The 15000-nt window shown below is 46.1% G+C and overlaps 1 protein-coding gene across 1 annotated transcript in view; it reads left to right on the plus strand.

Moving 5' to 3' along the window:
* The window catches only part of LOC144513224 (F-box/WD repeat-containing protein 7-like), a 47608-nt gene that overhangs the window by 6811 nt on the left and 25797 nt on the right, over window positions 1-15000 (plus strand). The window lies entirely within an intron of this gene.

Here is a 15000-nt window from a genome sequence, read left to right on the forward strand (position 1 = left end):
ACAGAATGTGTGTTTCATGTCAGATTTTATCACAAGTTTGTCTCCATTTCTTTGACTCAAACACACTTTCATACTGTGTGGGTGTGCACGAGGTCACATTCCAGCTCCGGGCAGCTTTCCAGACGGTTAGGTCCGCTACACCGATCCCGCTGAGTCAGCGCACTAGACACACACACACACACACACACACACACACACACACACACACACACACTTTTATTCTCACACACACACACAGACAGATTTTTATACACACACACACACACACACACACACACACACACACACACGGACACACTTTTATTCTCACACACACACACAGACAGATTTTTATTCACACACACACACACACACACACGGACACACTTTTATACACACACACACACACACACACACACACACACACACACAGTCCTCGAGCTGCGGCAGCATTCCCAGTCTTGTGCTCGTCAGCAGGACGCAGGTTTGAACCTGTGACCTTCCGGTTACAGTGAAGTCTCTTTTGCGGCCCGAAGATTAATTAAATTCTCCCACATCCGGTTTAAATTCAACACTTTGACAGAGAAGAATAACTCAGCCTTCAGTTTTTCTTGAATCTGCTTCATATCGATCGATAAGTGTCACGTTTGCATCCAAGTGAGCCTGGCGATACATTTTTGAAGTGCTCATATTATGCTTTTAGGCTTTCTCCCCTTTCCTTTACTGTGTTATATATCTTTTTTGTTCACGTTATAGGTTTACAAAGTGAAAAAGCCCAAAGTCCCCCCCAAAGGGACTCACCATCTCCAACAGAAAACACTGTTCACAAACTGCTCCAAACAGCTCTGTTGTAGTCCAGCCTTTACTTCAGAGACAAACGTGGTCACTTTGGAACACATGTTATAATGCTCGCCTAGCTGCTAGCATGGCACGCCCTCATACTCTGCTTCTGACTGGCTAGTAGTCCTTACCTAGGTACTGTCAGGACACGCCCTCATACTCTGCTTCTGACTGGCTAGTAGTCCTTACCTAGGTACTGTCAGGACACGCCCTCATACTCTGCTCCTGACTGGCTAGTAGTCCTTACCTAGGTACTGTCAGGGCACGCCCTCATACTCTGCTTCTGACTGGCTAGTAGTCCTTACCTAGGTACTGTCAGGGCACGCCCTCATACTCTGCTTCTGACTGGCTAGTAGTCCTTACCTAGGTACTGTCAGGGCACGCCTCATACTCTGCTTCTGACTGGCTAGTAGTCCTTACCTAGCTACTGTCAGGGCACGCCCTCATACTCTGCTTCTGACTGGCTAGTAGTCCTTACCTAGCTACTGTCAGGACACGCCCTCATACTCTGCTTCTGACTGGCTAGTAGTCCTTACCTAGCTACTGTTAGGGCACGCCCTCATACTCTGCTTCTGACTGGCTAGTAGTCCTTACCTAGCTACTGTTAGGGCACGCCCTCATACTCTGCTTCTGACTGGCTAGTAGTCCTTACCTAGCTACTGTCAGGACACGCCCTCATACTCTGCTTCTGACTGGCTAGTAGTCCTTACCTAGCTACTGAGCATGTGCGACTCTCAACAAAGATGGAACAAAAGTGAGATGCCTCACTCTTGGTTTTTTGAAAATTAAACCATGTAAACTGTCTCTCTCTCTGTTCGTCTGTCTCTCTCTGTCTCTCTGTTCATCTGTCTCTCTGTTCGCCCGTCTCTCTGTTCGCCCGTCTCTCTGTTCGTCCGTCTCTCTGTCGGTCCGTCTCTCTGTCGGTCCGTCTCTCTGTCGGTCTGTCTCTCTGTTTGTCTGTCTCTCTGTTTGTCTGTCTCTCTGTCGGTCCGTCTCTCTGTCGGTCTGTCTCTCTGTTTGTCTGTCTCTCTGTTTGTCTGTCTCTCTGTCTGTCTGTCTCTCTGTCTGTCGGTCCGTCTCTCTGTCGGTCCGTCTCTCTGTCGGTCTGTCTCTCTGTTTGTCTGTCTCTCTGTTTGTCTGTCTCTCTGTCCGTCTGTCTCTCTGTCCGTCTGTCTCTATGTCCGTCTGTCTCTCTGTTGGTCTGTCTCTCTGTCAGTCTGTCTCCCTTCACAGCTGTGAAGTCAAGACAGCCAAAATTACCATAAACCTGGGAGTTTTATTTTGAAATTTGTTTTATTTTGTAAATTATCTGGCTGTGCTGTGGCCTTCCTGTGTTTTCTTGCCTACCTGGCTTGACTCATTCGCTCACGGAAGAAAGAGAGGAGATGCTGAAACAGATCGCTGCAGCATGCGGGCCCGGCACGGCCGCTCCGCTCTTGATCGCAGCCAGATCGGATAAGATGGACTTCGAAATGAAATGGCTCCACTTCCTGTTGTGTTTCCGCTGCCAGTGTGTTTTTTTTATGGAGCCCCTCAAGAGACATGGATACTTTATACCGATCTAACTGCTAACGTCAAGTTAACATTTCACATTCAAACCATGAAATCAGTTACCTCATCATCTTTAAGTCTGTTGATGACACTATCAGGAACATTTCGTTGCGTTTCTCAGCTTCTCGTGTTGGTTTTCTTGAGCACGACTTACTTTCTCGGCCCGTGAGACAAAAAAATCCCCGTGTCCCTTTAGGGGCTCTGTAGTTTTTGGCGTCGGATAAAAAGTTATTTCTTTCCACTCAGTCTTTATTAACCCTCGTGTTGTCCTCCCGCACACTATGCAACTTTTAGTTTTTCTCGGTCAAAATGAAATAAACGTTTCCGATGTTTTTGTCACTTTTTTTGTTGTTTTGTCACTTCTTCCGACGATTTGTCACTTTTTCCGACGTTTTTGTCACTTTTTCCGACGTTTTTGTCACTTTTTCCGACGTTTTTCCGACGTTTTTGTCACTTTTTCCAACGTTTTTGTCACTTTTCCCGACGTTTTTCCGACGTTTTTGTCACTTTTTCCAACATTTTTGTCACTTTTTCCGACGTTTGTCACTTTTTTTTGTTGTTTTTGTCACTTTTTTCGTAGATTTTGTCATTTTTCGTCGTCTGTCACTTTTTCCGACGTTTTTGTCACTTTTTTTGTTGTTTTTGTCACTTTTTTCGTAGTTTGTCATTTTTTGTCGTCTGTGTCACTTTTTTCGTTGTTTTTGTCACTTTTTCCGACGTTTTTGTCACTTTTTTCAACGTTCGTTTATCAATATTTTTTCAAATGCTATAAAATTGACTAAAACACCCAAATTCAATGAAAGTAGTGAACTGATTATTGATTTTACTTGTGAAGAGCGTCGTACGGAGCCATCCACGTTATTTATTTTGGACAATTTGGTTGAAAGAAACCCACATTTCTGATCTAGAAACCTTTAGAAAACGAGTCAAATTTGACCCGATGACAACAGGAGAGTTGAATAAAATACACTTTAAAGACACTGAAACAGGAAGCAGCTCAGACCAGTCTTCTTCTCCGTCTGCATCATCGCTATGGCAACTGTACAGCGCTGCGTCCCCATTGGTGGGTGTTCCACTGACCTGTAGACCTGCGCGTGTGTGTGTAGACGGGACAGTAGGCCACCTGTTCCTCATTGTGTCCGTCCTGACAGTGTTTTACAGCGTTGTAAGGCGACACTTGAAGAATGCCAGTAAAACCGTCAGCCTTCACTCGTTCTCGCGCTCCCCGCCGACCCCCCACACCCCCCCGCTCCGTTTTTCTTTCTCTTAAGTACCCGTCTTCATCCTCCCCTTCAGGACTGAACATTACAGGCTTCAACAGGCAGTTAAAGTGATGTCTCATGTTCCTTACTACGGCTTCATTCATCTTTTTTACCAGACAACCGACAGAAGAAAACAAAATAATCTGTGAATACAGGACAATTCACAAAAGTTTAGTCAAAGAACTAAACTTAAACGTGTAAAGTGTCTCATCAGCAGTGTTTGGCAAGTTACTTCAAAAAATGTAATACTTTATAGATTACTAGTTACTGTCATTTGAGAGTAATTAGTTATATTACACTCCTATGACACTCCTTTTGCGTTACTTTTGAGTTGCTTTCACCAAAATAACAGCTGATGTTTGACTTGGCAGCTAGCTCGTTATTTCCACCACGGGATCAATAAAGTCTCCTCTTTATCCACTTTAATACATCAGAGATTATTCATAATATTTTGTATAATTAATATGAACATGCAAAGTAACTAAAGCTATAAAAATAGAGAAGTAAAACGTACAATAGGCAAGTAGAAGAAAATGAAAATACTCAAAAGTACCTTACAGTTGTATTGAAGTACGGCATTGTTACTTTCCACGACTGATAAAATGCGATGATATTTACGTGTAGCAAGCCTCAACGTTAATTCCCGACATGTTTCTATCTGTCAGCAGCTCGGACACACTGCTGTCCGTGCTGACGTACCGTCACCTGTTGTTGGGACACACATGTTGTCCGTACCGTCTCTGGTTCTGGCTCTGACCACGGGAACAGTGACAGGACAGCTCGCTTCAACGCAGCGTAAACAACTCCTGAAAATAATGCCCATCTCGCAAATGTATCTGTCTCTGCAGTCATCTCAACCACCGAACACAGCGACAGGAAATAATTCTCACACAAATGCCACTAAATGACGCATTCAAATGCGTTGTAACTCGCTTCACTGAGAATGTAACGGGTATAATATTACCGAAATGTAATTAGTAATGCGTTTATATTACTGCGTAATTGCGTCCCGACACTGCTTATCAGTTGACGTGTGCTGGAAGAAACAAACCCCAAACCCACCCGCTAGGCTAAGGCTACATTCACACTACTACATTTTGGTTTAAAATGAATATCTTTCGCTACGTTTACGCCTCGCATCCGCACTACTCCGGCGTTTCCGAGCCCTTAAAACAGATAGATTTGGAAACACTGCTGAGGATGTTTTGGGGTTGCGTTGTAGTCTAGACGGGCACAAACCGAGACCTTTTTGGAAACGAGGACGCTCGTCCGTTAGTTTTATCGGTTAGGTAGGCTTAAGGCTCTGACACACCAACCCGACGGCCGACCGTCGGCAGAGGAGGCCGTCGGACTGATCAGCCTCCCCGAGTTGGTCCAAAAAGTGCCTCAGAACACACTGAAGAGACGCCGACTTGAGCGTACGTTCTGCGCGTGAGCGAGACGTAATACGTCTCCATAACAGCAGGCGGCGCTAATCTGTATTGTCGCCCAAAAAATGAAAACCGGCAGCTGATTTGACGAACGCGTCACGTGGGTCTGGCTGCTCCCGGATTTCAAAGCCGACCATAATGGCGGCTTCGTTCGGAATACGATCTCATATTTTACGAAGATAGTTCACCGAAACGTGTTTCTGAAAACATTTTAAGAGAGAAATAGGCCGTGCAGCTGCTGAATCTGTCTTCATTTCAGATCGACAAAGGTCAGTTTGAAAGAGCGCCTCTACACACCTTTCAGTAACCACATGCACATGGCCGGCGTATGCGAACGGTCAGCTGCTCTCTGTGTTTGTGTGGGAGGTTTTGTGGCTAAATCTCATCTGCTACGTTCTCATTTTTTAAGCGGCTTTTTGAGACAAAAACGATCTCCGTCCACACAAGAGTTTTAGCTCCAGGAGCAGAACGGAGTCTGACGGCCGATGCAGTCAGTGTGAATGCACGCCACGCTAATTAAGAACCACAGTGGACCCGTGAAGACTTTGAACCCGAGTGTGTTGTGACAGCAATGACGCCACGAGTCCTCAGAAACTGCTTATTATGGAGCTAACGAGCCGACATGATGTCAACACAGAAGCTGCTGTGTTTACAGTGGGACGCTTTACAGCGGTGCAATGCAGCAAACAACAGGTGGTGTGTGTGTGTGTGTGTGTGTGAATAATGAATGCGGGATGTAAGCGACTTGGTGCTCATGTATATTTTAATGAGGAGCTGTGTCTGAGCTGCAATCGTTCTCGGGAGAAATCCAGATTTAACAGTGTTTTAGGAGTCAGGAAAGAAAGGAAGGATGGATGGATGGAAAAAGAACTCTTTTACATGCTGTTCTTCACGTGCGTCGTCGTCGTTTCCAAAAAGGTCTCCCGTTTGTGTCCGTCTAGACTACAAAGCAACCTCGGAGTTGTCAAACCAAAACGCGGGCACCAGGTTTTCCAAATGTCTCTGTTTTAGGGGCTCGGAAACGCTGGAAGAGTGTGGCCTCGAGGCGCAAATGTAGCAAAAGATATTTGTTTTCAAACCAAAGATGTATGAGTGTAGATGTAGCCTCAGATTCTGCTGAACTCCACTCTGTTTTTACACAGAGAGAGATGAAACATCAGCTGCTGAAAATCAATCTTTCACACATTCCTCTGATCCTCTCTCTCTCTCTCTCTGTCTCTCTCTCTCTCTGTCTCTCTCTCTCTCTCTCTCTCACTCTCTCTCACTCACTCTTTATTGATTCTTCACACACTTGCAGGCTAATCCAGCTAGCTTATGCTATACACATGCACAGACACACACATACATACATGCACAGACACACACATAGACATACACACGCACACAGATGCACACACACACACACACACACATACATATACATACACACGCGCACACACACACACACACACACACACACACACATATACATACACACACACATACACATGACTACAAGCAGGGAACACATCTGCCTCTCAGTCTTTGAAGTGGTTTCCTCTGTTTCCCGTCTGACGGTAGTTAGCTCCAAGCATAAAACACACACACACGGACACACACTTTTACACATTGTTCTCTCCGATAGGACTCGCACACATGCACGCAGAGTCCTCCAGTGTGGGAACGAGTCAGCTGTTTTAATGCCAAACACACACACCAGTTTCAGGTTTTACAGAGCCATCAGAGGGAGCGACCCAGCGGGGCCGCATACCACAGAAGACCAGAGAGAGAGTTTTAAAAGACGAAAGGGCAGCAATGAAAAACACAAACAAGAGATGCTTTTTCTGATCCGTGAACATGCTCATACTTTTATAAATACTCAACATTATTATTGAATGTTTCTTATTGAATAAACCTTACCTACGCTACAACAAGTCCTCCAGTCCTAAACCACTGGTTCTCAAGCTGTTTTCAATAATGTTCCCCCTTTGAACAGTTGTAGAAGTCTTTGGTAAAACTTTGGTAGCTTGGAAGCAGAAAGAGGGAGAAAATACAGATCTATGACAATATGGAGGAGGAGAAAGAAAGAGGAAGGAATCAGTAACAGGCGTAAAGAGAGAGAGAGAGAGGGTGAAGGAGAGACAGAGACAGAGAGACACGGAGAGAGAGACGGAGAGAGAGACGGAGAGAGAGACGGAGAGAGAGAGACGGAGGGTGAAGGGGAGAGAGAGAGAGAGACACGGAGAGAGAGAGAGACAGAGGGAGAGAGAGAGAGACAGAGAGAGATAGAGAGAGAGAGAGAGAGAGAGAGAGACAGAGAGAGAGAGAGACGGAGAGAGACAGAGAGAGAGAGACACGGAGAGAGAGAGACAGAGGGTGAGAGAGAGAGAGGGAGAGAGAGGGAGAGGGGGAGAGAGAGAGAGAGAGAGAGAGAGAGAGAGAGAGAGAGAGAGAGAGAGAGAGGGAGAGAGAGAGAGAGAGAGAGAGAGACAGAGAGAGAGAGACACGGAGAGAGAGAGACAGAGGGGGGGAGAGAGAGAGGGAGAGAGGGAGGGAGAGAGAGAGAGACGGAGAGAGAGAGAGAGACGGAGAGAGACAGACGGAGAGAGAGAGAGACAGAGAGAGAGAGAGAGAGAGAGACAGAGAGAGAGAGAGAGGGAGAGAGGAAATTAGAAACAGAGAAGAGACAGAAGGGAGGTAAAGGAGGGAAGGAAAGGTTTTAAGGTAAGTTAGGATGGAAAGAGAAGAGGAGTGATTAAAGGAGCCCGGGGCATTATGGTAGAAACTGATATGAGATTTACAGATTAACAGGCCCAGGGGTCAAAGGTCATCTGGGCGCTGATGAGGCTGATGGAGCCGCGGGGGGGGGGGGGGGCATCATCCAGGCTTATGTAATGTTTTGAGTTGATTCTTAGCAAAAAAAAACCTTTGTTCTTTCACAAATATGTCTCATTCATGTGTAATTACTTCCACCAACTAATCAAAGTATTCTCGTAAGCGTAGAATCTGCCATTCAGGATCATTCAGAATATACGAGCGAGTCGCTTGAATGACGGCCGCCATGTAGCGCCGCCATCTTTATAATACATTAGCCAAAGAGGGACATACCTCCGCCTTTCCTACTTCTAGACTCAGTGGCTCCGTGACGAATGCCAGCCGGGAGGGAAAAAGCAACATGGCATCATGACTTCGCGTAAACATACACGCCGCTTTCCTAAAGCCAAATGGCGTGTTATCTGTTCGCATTTTCAGCTATCCACGTGTATGTCTACGCTGTATCCAGCGGATGTAAACATACACAAAAAAAACTGTTGATAAATGGCCACAGGCGGGACGCGATCCCCGCTATCCTGGGTGAAAGTCCCATCCACCCCCCCAACCAACCAACCAACCAACCTCCCTCTGTGGACTTCCGTCCTTTCATACTACTCGCTACGGCAATAATTCACACGTAATGTAGGTAAATGGAGGCCAAACGGCTCTGATAAACACCCTAAAAAACGATTATGTATGCGTCTTGATAACACGCCAAAATGGCATACGGATTGGCGTGTCGTACATACGCCGCTTAGTGAGATCAGTCTGGGAAAAAGAGAATTAAAACGACAACGCTACAGGCAAAGCAACAAGACAAAGCTAATATTGGAGTGGCTAGAACAGCTGCGTGGAAACGACGGAGATACTAAGAGATCATTTTGGGTTCGGCCACCGTAGGAGTTGAAACGTGCTCGGAATGGGAGGGGCTAGAAAGTAGTAATCTGTTGGTTGTCATATACCATTTCACCGCTAGTATTCGTACACAATGTAGCTTTAAAGAAACGTCTGAGCAACATCTGGTAAACACACAATTGTAATGTGCTTCTGCTCGATTCTTCGTGGAGAAACTCCGTTTTACAGATCTGTTAATTAAATCAACTGATCGGTTAGTCGACTAAATCGTGTGAGTGTGAAGGGCCGTCCACACCGAGCACTGCAGTGGGAATCGTCCCAAAAAGGCCCTAAGATAACTCTGACTCCTCTTAATTAATTCCCGGGTCTTCTGTTATTGGACTTCACGTTCACCTTACGCAAGGATCAATCAGAGACGAAATGTTCAGTCAATCAAGTCTACTGAGTCCAGCATAGTGCTACGTTTACACGTGGCCGGCTATTTTCATAAACGGACATTTCAACCTCTCCGTTTTCAAACATAACATCGTGCACAGCTGTCTGTTTTCAGAAATGTGTTCGTTTACACGAACCAGTTGGCGTTTTTCCATTACATGGTACCCTGCTCGACTCGCCTCGACTCTACTCGCCTCGACTCGACACACTGTGCGTCCGTTTTCCATTGCAGATTTTAGTACCGCCTCAGCGTGGCTGGTCATTATATGCCGGCTATAAACATCAGGCCACTTGAGCTTGTTTTACAGTTCTGTGGAGGCTCCACGCAGAGCTTTCTGTAAAACAAGCGGCGCCGCAGGAAACTGCCGTGACCTAACGCGACACACACACAGAACGTGGAAGGTGTGTTGTTGTTGCCAGAAGACACATTTAGTTTCAAATGAAGCTGGAGGCAGCAAAAATAAACACAGCTGGCTAAACTGTTTAAAAATAGCGGGTTTGTTCAGGACACCCCCGTCTGTCGCTTTCACGTCACCTTTTCGGCTCGCCTCAGCTCGCTGGGAACCTCGACTGAGGTGGTACTAAAAAAAGTACCTGTTAGCAGGTACCAGGGAAACCAAAAAAGGTGAGTAGAGTCGAGGCGAGTCGAGCAGGTACCATGTAGTGGAAAAGCAACTAATGTCTATATGCCGTCAAGAGCACGCCAAACCTGTAGTGTAACGAGAAGCTCAAGCCCACGTTAGCTAATTGGAATCCCGAAAATAGCAACAACAGCAACGATATCACGATATCTCCCTCGGCTGCCTAAACCTCCGTTTGTCTCAGTTCACACGCAAACGTGCAAACTAAGATTTCCAAACTCTCCACTCTGGCCGGAGTTTTTCGAAACGAAGGGAAATGTCTGTGTTTCAAAATAACCATGTACGTGTAAACAGGGCATAAGAGTTACAACACAGCTGTGGGTTCACAAAAACAGAGACTACGTTTCCCTAGCAACAGACATAAAGTCGGGGCTCGGTCCACCGAGAGCTCGTCCAAAGTGCGCCCCGTTCTAATCATTCCCCAGTCTTTTATTTTCTGTCTCCAGGCAGATGGCCGCTTTCACAACACATGCCAGTGTTGCACAGCCTCCTATATACATTTCCTGTTGTAACTGTCTGGTTCATGTCCTTTCGTACCATGTAAGGCAGTCGTTCCCAAAACTGTGGTCCGCGGACCACTAGTGGTCCCTGAGGGTACTGCAGGTGGTCCGTGGAAAAGCTCAATAAAATGTAAAATAATAGTTTTTTTAACCTTCATTTTACCAAGGAATTCCCATACAAATTAATAATATGTATATTGATATGTATATGATATTGAATTGTCAAGTTATTGTGTGATTACTAAAATAGGCTAGTGGCGCTCGGCCGTGACGTTCAAGTCCAAACTCTGAAGATTAATAATCAAAGCCTGTTGTTCAAATGAACCTGATTTTGCCCTCAGGGGCTTGAGTAAATAAATAAATAAAATATGTGGCAGCCGTTGTGTGCAGTAAACTCTTTTAACGAGCCTGTTGTACTGATGCGATGACCAGTTATAGTTGTAGTGCTAGTAGGCCTGTTAAGAGGTGCGGATTAATTCAGGTAGGACTGTGTGTAGACATATTTTATTATGTGTATTATGAGGTGGTCCGCGACGATTCTTGATCACAAATAGTGGTCTCCACACACAAAAAGTTTGAAAACCCCCTGATATAAGGCTTATTTTATTCTATATATACACCAAGCACGATAACTGTAACCATAACTCTAACCATGTGAGCATCCACACTGCTGAACACGATTACATTCTGCAAACAGCGACGTCAAGCACGCGCTGCAGCACCAGCTGATAATAATTATACATAATATACAGCGTTGGGTCTTCATTTCTCCTTCTGGCACCCAGATCATAGTCTTATATTGCAGTTGTTGCCACATTTTTTTTCCTGGCTCAGAATGGGCCTTTTGGGGGGGGGGGGTCTGGGTGTCCTCCCCCAGGGTTATTTTGAGCGTCAAAGACTTCCTGCAATCAGATACACTTGTATGCACCAATTTATGGTGGGAATACCTTTTATGTATCCTATGAGAAGGGAAACACAGATGACAATTCAAAAATATATCAAAAATATAATGGAGTATAAAGCAGTAAGGGGGCTTTCACACCCGGGACCTGAGCCTGGATCACTACAGCTGACCCCAAAGCAAGGAGGACAAAATAAAATAGGCTACTTATGTTTGGCTTAAGGCTCTGACACACCAACCCGACGGCCGACCGTCGGCAGAGGAGGCCGTCGGACTGATCAGCCTCCCCGAGTTGGTCCAAAAAGTGCCTCAGAACACACTGAAGAGACGCTGACTTGAGCGTACGTTCTGCGCGTGCGCGAGACGTAATACGTCTCCATAACAGCAGGCGGCGCTAATCTGTATTGTCGCCCAAAAAATGCCCGCCTTCCGACCCAGCAGGTCAGGTCGGCCAAAATGAAGGCCGACGGCTCAGAACGCCTCCGAACAGACTCGAGTCACCGACCTCGCCAGACTGTCCGACGGCCGAAAATCGGGTTGGTGTGTCAGCGCCTTTTTAAAGGACAATTTGGGGCAATTTTCACGTTAATCTTGATCGCTATAACCATGCGTGTACTTTCGATTAAAAAAACCCGATCCCAATCGGTGCAAGCAACACGGAGCAGCTGCAGCTACGTGTACGAGCGTCCCCTGAGCTAAAACAGCAGTTGTCGGGGCAAGTTTTAGAGTGCCTTTGTGCCTCTTAACAGACACAAAATGCAACTAAAATGTCTGTGCAACATGAACAGGGCCCTAACGTGACAACGAGATGCTCAGACAACTCAGACATTGTTTAAATTCACCTACCCTGGTCCCTGTCTCGGTCCTGCCAGTAGCTGCTAGCTGCTAGCCGTTAGCTGCTAGCTGCTAGCTAGCAGCTACAGCAACAACTCACCTCCGGTGAGTGTGTTCAGACAGGCTTCTGTGATAATCATCCTGATAATAATCCACGGAGCGGCGGTGGTGTGGCTATGTGTTTATAGCGATCAAGATTAACGGAAAAAGTGGCCGTAATTCTCCTTTTTAAATGTGCGGAAAGGGAGGATACTGGCGTTCTCTCTGCATGTTCTGCAGCGTTAGTTTAGTTTGCTGTCACGTTACTTGACCCCGTATTTGTGAATACAAATATCTGAAGTGAAAGTTCTGTGACAAGTATATGTTGTTGCATATCATTGGGCATGTTTAAGCGGGTATATGGGAATCCCGGAGCTTTCTTAGTGGGTATACTGCATATACCTGCGTATCACGTAGCCTACACCACTGCTGCCGCAGTATATGTCCCATCATCGTCCATGTACGCCACTTCACTTCCTCACTCAGCCAACTCTCTTCCAGCCCGTTCCAGTAACTCTTCGGTACTGTCAAAAAAAAAGTTGGGGGGGGGGAAATAGAGAAGAGGGGGGCTGTAAATCATGGAACAAGGCTTTCTTTTCATGGCCCATCGCCTGACCTCCCTTTCCCTCATTGGTCTCGGTACATATACCTGACAGCTCGTTTTTAGGTGTCAAAGTCCCAACAGTTTATTCACAGACTGCGTTAGAAAACCCAGGCGAACGTACGAGAAGCACAGCGGCAGGGATCAAAAACCAGAAGACGAAGCAGGGTCCTAAAACTCAACGTACGGTTACAGGAATGTCTGCAGTGATATCCTACATAGTTTTGAATTTGGGTACATTTTATGAACAAAAAAAAAAAAGTCTGATCTCCTCAGATGGATTCTGATTGGCTGTCAGTGTCTCCGCCGTGCCATGCTGTAAACTCAGATGGATTCTGATTGGCTGTCAGTGTCTCCGCCGTGCCATGCTGTAAACTCAGATGGATTCTGATTGGCTGTCAGTGTCTCTCTCCGCCGTGCCATGCTGTAAACTCAGATGGATTCTGATTGGCTGTCAGTGTCTCTCTCCAACACGTTGTAAACTCAGATGGATTCTGATTGGCTGTCAGTGTCTCTATCGCTCTGAAAGTGATCTCAACGATATCGTTGTCCGCTGTCGTCGTCGTTATAGTCATGGTGTGGACTCCACCTTCCACTTGAGTTAGAACGATTTTTTAAAACTCCATATTTATAGATCTGGTTCTTGGTGTGGACGGCTCTTAAAGGCTGACCTTGGCGATGAAAGTAATCGTTAGTAGCAGCCCTAAAGCGAAATAATGAGGAGAGCTCACAGGAGCAAAGGAAGGAGAACAGGATTACGGGTTTTGTGTTCAGGCCTTCAGGTTAAGAAGGAAAGAAAGGAAGGAAGGAAGGAAGGATAGATAGCAGAGAAAACAAAAAGAGGAGGAGGAGGCTGAACAGGTGAGAGAAGTGCAGGGAGGGGTTGTGTGTTTGTTTGTGTCTCCGGGCTCTGGGTGAACGTTTGACCTCCCAAATTACCTCCTAAAACAGTGTGTGTGTGTGTGTGTGTGTGTGTGTGTGTGTGTGTGTGTGTGTGTGTGTGTGTCTCTCTCTCTGTGTGTGTCCCTCTCTGTGTGTGTGTGTGTCTCTCTCTCTGTGTGTGTGTGTGTGTCTCTCTCTCTGTGTGTGTGTGTCTCTCTCTCTGTGTGTGTGCGTGCATGAGTGTGTGTGCGTGTGTGAGTGTGTGTGTGTGTGCGTGCGTGCGTGCATGTGTGTGTGTGTGCGTGCATGAGTGTGTGTGCGTGTGAGAGTGTGTGTGCGTGCGTGCGTGCGTGAGAGTGTGAGTGAGTGTCTCTGTGTGCGTGCGTGTGTCTGTGTGTGTGTGTCTCTCTGTGTGTGTGTGTGTGAGTGTGTGCGTGCGTGCATGAGTGTGTGTGTGTGTGCGTGCATGAGTGTGTGTGCGTGAGCCTGTGAGAGTTTCAGTGTGACGACCTTTCAGGTTAATCAGCTGTGAGAAAGCTGCGACCTGCAACAACCTCCTGCTGGGCGCGTTTCAATAATGCTTCTAGTCCGTCTGCCCCTTTAAATACTTAGTACAAAGGATTAGCATTAAACTATAATAATCTATATCTGCCAAGTAACTAGTAACATAACTTAGTAACTAGTAACATAACTTAGTAACTAGTAACATAACTTAGTAACTAGTAACATAACTTAGTAACTAGTAACATAACTTATCAAATAAATGTAGCTGAGTAAAAATGCAATATTTGCCCTTGGAGTAGACGGAGAAAGTAGAATAAAATGGACCCAAGTAAAACTTGACTCAAGTACCTCGAAATGTAACTTAAAGGCCCCATATTCTGCCATTTGGTTTCTACTAGAACACGTTTACAGGCTTTAATGTTCACAAAACACTAAGGGCCCTATTTTAACGATCTAAGCGCATGGCGTGAAGCGCCTGGCGCTGGTGCATTTAGGGCGTGTACGAATCCACTTTTGATAGTTTCACGGCGGAAAAAAGGGTCCGTGCGGCAGGCGCATGGTTCAAAAGGGTTTATTTGTAATCTTCTGCATGTGTGTGTGCTGCTGTGCGTCCCTGTGTGTGTAACAAGCATAGTGTGCACGTGCTGTGCACGAGCCTAGGAGCATTTTACTAATGCTCTGTTAAAATAACAATGAGATGCTGCGTTATTGACTTTAGACCAGGTTTCTGTTGGTCAATGGTGCCATCACTTCCCACTGCCTCAAGATAGCAATACGCCCAGAATGCACCTGAACACACCTCCCTGTAAGACCAACACGCCCAGAATGCACCTGAACACACCTCCCTGTAAGACAAGCACGCCCAGAATGCACCTGAACACACCTCCCTGTAAGACCAGCACGCCCAGAATGCACCTGAACACACCTCCCTGTAAGACCAGCACGCCCAGAAT

Source organism: Sander vitreus, unplaced genomic scaffold, assembly GCF_031162955.1.
Source record: "Sander vitreus isolate 19-12246 unplaced genomic scaffold, sanVit1 ctg154_0, whole genome shotgun sequence".
NCBI classification, from domain to species: domain Eukaryota; kingdom Metazoa; phylum Chordata; class Actinopteri; order Perciformes; family Percidae; genus Sander; species Sander vitreus.